This window comes from Aegilops tauschii, chromosome 5 (genome assembly GCF_002575655.3).
Source record: "Aegilops tauschii subsp. strangulata cultivar AL8/78 chromosome 5, Aet v6.0, whole genome shotgun sequence".
Lineage (NCBI taxonomy): Eukaryota > Viridiplantae > Streptophyta > Magnoliopsida > Poales > Poaceae > Aegilops > Aegilops tauschii.
The window spans coordinates 415663434-415670150 of record NC_053039.3 but is presented as its reverse complement, the minus strand read 5'-3'; positions in this window follow the sequence as shown (position 1 = coordinate 415670150).

The window sequence follows — 6717 nt, the reverse complement described above, 5'->3', positions numbered from 1 at the left end:
TGTTTAGAGAGCTAAATGACGGTGAAATTGAAAATCACTACAAAATGAACTCTGAAAATGTTGGAACTTGGCATGGTATCATCATTTCACCCGCATAGCATGTGCAAAAGAGTAGAGAGGGTCACGGCGAAAACTGGACGCACCTCGTGTATAAACTACACAATCTCTATCGGAGTATCAGGGTTTCGGACGAGAACTCATCTGTTACACGGGCACTTTGATGTTTTTTAAACTTTTTTGAACTCCAGCCTATTTTTGCGTTCAATATGCATCATTCAAAGCGACGTCATCAATGTCCAACACGTTCTGACATCATTTGCTGTTTTTCAGTCATTTACCGATTTGTTTAGAGAGCTAAATGATGGTGAAATTGAAAATCACTACAAAATGAACTCTGAAAATGTTGGAACTTGGCATGGTATCATAATTTCACCCGCATAGCATGTGCAAAAGTGTAGAGAGGGTCACGGCGAAAACTGGACGCACCTCGTGTACAAACTGGACAATCTCTTTCGGAGTACCAGGGTTTCGGACGAGAACTCATCTATTACACGGCCACTTCAATGTTTTTAAACTTTTTTGAACTCCAGCCTATTTTGCGTTCAGTATGCATCATTCAAAGCGACGTCATCAATTTCCAACACGTTCTGACATCATTTGCTGTTTTTCAGTCATTTACCGATTTGTTTAGAGAGCTAAATGACGGTGAAATTGAAAATCACTACAAAATGAACTCTGAAAATGTTGGAACTTGGCATGGTATCATAATTTCACCCGCATAGCATGTGCAAAAGTGTAGAGAGGGGCACGGCGAAAACTGGACGCACCTCGTGTACAAACTGGACAATCTCTTTCGGAGTACCAGGGTTTCGGACGAGAACTCATCTGTTACACACGCACTTCAATGTTTTTCAAACTTTTTTGAACTCCAGCCTATTTTTGCGTTCACTATGCATCATTCAAAGCGACGTCATCAATTTCCAACACGTTCTGACATCATTTGCTGTTTTTCAGTCATTTACCGACTTGTTTAGAGAGCTAAATGATGGTCAAATTAAAAATCACTACAAAATGAACTCTGAACATGTTGGAACTTGGCAAGGTATCATCATTTCACCCGCATAGCATGTGCAAAAGAGTAGAGAGGGTCACGGCGAAAACTGGACGCACCTCGTGAATAAACTACACAATCTCTATCGGAGTATCAGGGTTTCGGACGAGAACTCATCTGTTACACGGGCACTTTGATGTTTTTTAAACTTTTTTGAACTCCAGCCTATTTTTGCGTTCAGTATGCATCATTCAAAGCGACGTCATCAATGTCCAACACGTTCTGACATCATTTGCTGTTTTTCAGTCATTTACCGATTTGTTTAGAGAGCTAAATGATGGTGAAATTGAAAATCAATACAAAATGAACTCTGAAAATGTTGGAACTTGGCATGGTATCATAATTTCACCCGCATAGCATGTGCAAAAGTGTAGAGAGGGTCACGGCGATAACTGGACGCACCTCGTGTACAAACTGGACAATCTCTTTCGGAGTACCAGGGTTTCGGACGAGAACTCATCTATTACACGGCCACTTCAATGTTTTTAAACTTTTTTGAACTCCAGCCTATTTTGCGTTCAGTATGCATCATTCAAAGCGACGTCATCAATTTCCAACACGTTCTGACATCATTTGCTGTTTTTCAGTCATTTACCGATTTGTTTAGAGAGCTAAATGACGGTGAAATTGAAAATCACTACAAAATGAACTCTGAAAATGTTGGAACTTGGCATGGTATCATAATTTCACCCGCATAGCATGTGCAAAAGTGTAGAGAGGGTCACGGCGAAAACTGGACGCACCTCGTGTACAAACTGGACAATCTCTTTCGGAGTACCAGGGTTTCGGACGAGAACTCATCTGTTACACACGCACTTCAATGTTTTTCAAACTTTTTTGAACTCCAGCCTATTTTTGCGTTCACTATGCATCATTCAAAGCGACGTCATCAATTTCCAACACGTTCTGACATCATTTGCTGTTTTTCAGTTATTTCCCGATTTGTTTAGAGAGCTAAATGACGGTGAAATTGAAAATCACTACAAAATGAACTCTGAATATGTTGGAACTTGGCATGGTATCATCATTTCACCCGCATAGCATGTGCAAAAGAGTAGAGAGGGTCACGGCGAAAACTGGACGCACCTTGTGTACAAACTGGCAATCTCTTTCGGAGTATCAGGGTTTCGGACGAGAACTCATCTGTTACACGGGCACTTCAATGTTTTTTAAACTTTTTTGAACTCCAGCATATTTTTGCGTTCAGTATGCATCATTCAAAGCGACGTCATCAATTTCCAACGCGTTCTGACATCATTTGCTGTTTTTCAGTCATTTACCGATTTGTTTAGAGAGCTAAATGACGGTGAAATTGAAAATCACTACAAAATGAACTCTGAAAATGTTGGAACTTGGCATGGTATCATCATTTCTCCCGCATAGCATGTGCAAAAGATTAGAGAGGGTCACGGCGAAAACTGGACGCACCTCGTGTATAAACTAGACAATCTCTATTAGAGTATCAGGGTTTCGGACGAGAAATCATCTGTTACACGGGCACTTTGATGTTTTTTAAACTTTTTTGAACTCCCGCCTATTTTTGCGTTCAATATGCATCATTCAAAGTGACGTCATCAATGTACAACACGTTCTGACATCATTTGCTGTTTTTCAGTCATTTACCGATTTGTTTAGAGAGCTAAATGATGGTGAAATTGAAAATCACTACAAAATGAACTCTGAAAATGTTGGAACTTGGCATGGTATCATAATTTCACCCGCATAGCATGTGCAAAAGAGTAGAGAGAGTCACGGCGAAAACTGGACGCACCTCGTGTACAAACTGGACAATCTCTTTCGGAGTACCAGGGTTTCGGACGAGAACTCATCTATTACACGGGCACATCAATGTTTTTAAACTTTTTTGAACTCCAGCCTATTTTGCGTTTAGTATGCATCACTCAAAGCGACGTCATCAATTTCCAACACGTTCTGATATCATTTGCTGTTTTCAGTCATTTACCGATTTGTTTAGAGAGCTAAATGATGGTGAAATTAAAAATCACTACAAAATGAACTCTGAAAATGTTGGAACTTGGCATGGTATCATCATTTCACCCGCATAGCATGTGCAAAAGAGTAGAGAGGGGCACGGCGAAAACTGGACGCACCTCTTGTACAAACTGGACAATCTCTTTCGGAGTATCAGGGTTTCGGACGAGAACTCATCTGTTACAAGCGCACTTCAATGTTTTTCAAACTTTTTTGAACTCCAGCCTATTTTTGCGTTCACTATGCATCATTCAAAGCGACGTCATCAATTTCCAACACGTTCTGATATCATTTGCTGTTTTTCAGTCATTTACCGACTTGTTTAGAGAGCTAAATGATGGTCAAATTAAAAATCACTACAAAATGAACTCTGAACATGTTGGAACTTGGCATGGTATCATCATTTCACCCGCATAACATGTGCAAAAGAGTAGAGAGGGTCACGGCGAAAACTGGACGCACCTCGTGTAGAAACTACACAATCTCTATCGGAGTATCAGGGTTTCGGACGAGAACTCATCTGTTACACGGGCACTTTGATGTTTTTTAAACTTTTTTGAACTCCAGCCTATTTTTGCGTTCAATATGCATCATTCAAAGCGAGTCATCAATGTCCAACACGTTCTGACATCATTTGTTGTTTTTCAGTCATTTACCGATTTGTTTAGAGAGCTAAATGATGGTGAAATTGAAAATCACTACAAAATGAACTCTGAAAATGTTGGAACTTGGCATGGTATCATAATTTCACCCGCATAGCATGTGCAAAAGTGTAGAGAGGGTCACGGCGAAAACTGGACGCACCTCGTGTACAAACTGGACAATCTCTTTCGGAGTACCAGGGTTTCGGACGAGAACTCATCTATTACACGGCCACTTCAATGTTTTTAAACTTTTTTGAACTCCAGCCTATTTTGCGTTCAGTATGCATCATTCAAAGCGACGTCATCAATTTCCAACACGTTCTGACATCATTTGCTGTTTTTCAGTCATTTACCGATTTGTTTAGAGAGCTAAATGACGGTGAGATTGAAAATCACTACAAAATGAACTCTGAAAATGTTGGAACTTGGCATGGTATCATAATTTCACCCGCATAGCATGTGCAAAAGTGTAGAGAGGGTCACGGCGAAAACTGGACGCACCTCGTGTACAAACTGGACAATCTCTTTCGGAGTACCAGGGTTTCGGACGAGAACTCATCTGTTACACACGCACTTCAATGTTTTTCAAACTTTTTTGAACTCCAGCCTATTTTTGCGTTCACTATGCATCATTCAAAGCGACGTCATCAATTTCCAACACGTTCTGACATCATTTGCTGTTTTTCAGTTATTTCCCGATTTGCTTAGAGAGCTAAATGACGGTGAAATTGAAAATCACTACAAAATGAACTCTGAATATGTTGGAACTTGGCATGGTATCATCATTTCACCCGCATAGCATGTGCAAAAGAGTAGAGAGGGTCACGGCGAAAACTGGACGCAGCTTGTGTACAAACTGGCAATCTCTTTCGGAGTATCAGGGTTTCGGACGAGAACTCATCTATTACACGGGCACTTCAATGTTTTTTAAACTTTTTTGAACTCCAGCATATTTTTGCGTTCAGTATGCATCATTCAAAGCGACGTCATCAATTTCCAACGCGTTCTGACATCATTTGCTGTTTTTCAGTCATTTACCGATTTGTTTAGAGAGCTAAATGACGGTGAAATTGAAAATCACTACAAAATGAACTCTGAAAATGTTGGAACTTGGCATGGTATCATCATTTCTCCCGCATAGCATGTGCAAAAGATTAGAGAGGGTCACGGCGAAAACTGGACGCACCTCGTGTATAAACTAGACAATCTCTATTAGAGTATCAGGGTTTCGGACGAGAAATCATCTGTTCCACGGGCACTTTGATGTTTTTTAAACTTTTTTGAACTCCCGCCTATTTTTGCGTTCAATATGCATCATTCAAAGTGACGTCATCAATGTACAACACGTTCTGACATCATTTGCTGTTTTTCAGTCATTTACCGATTTGTTTAGAGAGCTAAATGATGGTGAAATTGAAAATCACTACAAAATGAACTCTGAAAATGTTGGAACTTGGCATGGTATCATAATTTCACCCGCATAGCATGTGCAAAAGAGTAGAGAGAGTCACGGCGAAAACTGGACGCACCTCGTGTACAAACTGGACAATCTCTTTCGGAGTACCAGGGTTTCGGACGAGAACTCATTTATTACACGGGCACATCAATGTTTTTAAACTTTTTTGAACTCCAGCCTATTTTGCGTTTAGTATGCATCACTCAAACCGACGTCATCAATTTCCAACACGTTCTGATATCATTTGCTGTTTTTCAGTCATTTACCGATTTGTTTAGAGAGCTAAATGATGGTGAAATTAAAAATCACTACAAAATGAACTCTGAAAATGTTGGAACTTGGCATGGTATCATCATTTCACCCGCATAGCATGTGCAAAAGAGTTGAGAGGGGCACGGCGAAAACTGGACGCACCTCTTGTACAAACTGGACAATCTCTTTCGGAGTATCAGGGTTTCGGACGAGAACTCATCTGTTACAAGCGCACTTCAATGTTTTTCAAACTTTTTTGAACTCCAGCCTATTTTTGCATTCACTATGCATCATTCAAAGCGACGTCATCAATTTCCAACACGTTCTGATATCATTTGCTGTTTTTCAGTCATTTACCGACTTATTTAGAGAGCTAAATGATGGTCAAATTAAAAATCACTACAAAATGAACTCTGAACATGTTGGAACTTGGCATGGTATCATCATTTCACCCGCATAGCATGTGCAAAAGAGTAGAGAGGGTCACGGCGAAAACTGGACGCACCTCGTGTATAAACTACACAATCTCTATCGGAGTATCAGGGTTTCGGACGAGAACTCATCTGTTACACGGGCACTTTGATGTTTTTTAAACTTTTTTGAACTCCAGCCTATTTTTGCGTTCAATATGCATCATTCAAAGCGACGTCATCAATGTCCAACACGTTCTGACATCATTTGCTGTTTTTCAGTCATTTACCGATTTGTTTAGAGAGCTAAATGATGGTGAAATTGAAAAGCACTACAAAATGAACTCTGAAAATGTTGGAACTTGGCTTGGTATCATAATTTCACCCGCATAGCATGTGCAAAAGTGTAGAGAGGGTCACGGCGAAAACTGGACGCACCTCGTGTACAAACTGGACAATCTCTTTCGGAGTACCAGGGTTTCGGACGAGAACTCATCTATTACACGGGCACTTCAATGTTTTTAAACTTTTTTGAACTCCAGCCTATTTTGCGTTAAGTATGCATCATTCAAAGCGACGTCATCAATTTCCAACACGTTCTGACATCATTTGCTGTTTTTCAGTCATTTACCGATTTGTTTAGAGAGCTAAATGACGGTGAAATTGAAAATCACTACAAAATGAACTCTGAAAATGTTGGAACTTGGCATGGTATCATAATTTCACCCGCATAGCATGTGCAAAAGTGTAGAGAGGGTCACGGCGAAAACTGGACGCACCTCGTGTACAAACTGGACAATCTCTTTCGGAGTACCAGGGTTTCGGACGAAAACTCATCTGTTACACACGCAC